We start from the raw sequence: 386 nt of genomic DNA, 5'->3' as shown, positions 1-386 counted from the left end.
ACTCCTACAAAGATAAACATAACTAACTATTGTGTAGGAAATTTAGCTAGCTTTAATTTCAGCGCTTACAGACACCTTTACGACCAATAGTTTCTGAATTTAAATTTTTCATAAATCTAACTTATTGTCGGAAGAACTATAAATCAATTTATTTAAACAAATATCATGAAAACTAATATTCCTACGAAGGTATAGGTCATAAACGTCTTTATAGTGCATTAAACTAACTTTAATTTGAGTGCTAATAGACATCTGTACGTCACATAGTTCCTTAGATATTCTCAAACTAAATTATCTAACTACTAATCTTTCAGTAAATGTTTAAGAAATTTTGCATTTTAAAAGCTATATCTCGAGAACTATTGGACATAAATAGCTCTTTTAGG

Source organism: Halyomorpha halys, unplaced genomic scaffold (assembly GCF_000696795.3).
Source record: "Halyomorpha halys isolate HHAL.00 unplaced genomic scaffold, Hhal_1.1 Scaffold274.1, whole genome shotgun sequence".
In the NCBI taxonomy this organism is placed as follows: Eukaryota; Metazoa; Arthropoda; class Insecta; order Hemiptera; family Pentatomidae; genus Halyomorpha; species Halyomorpha halys.
The sequence above is the reverse complement of the archived record's forward strand: the minus strand, read 5'-3'. Positions refer to the sequence as shown.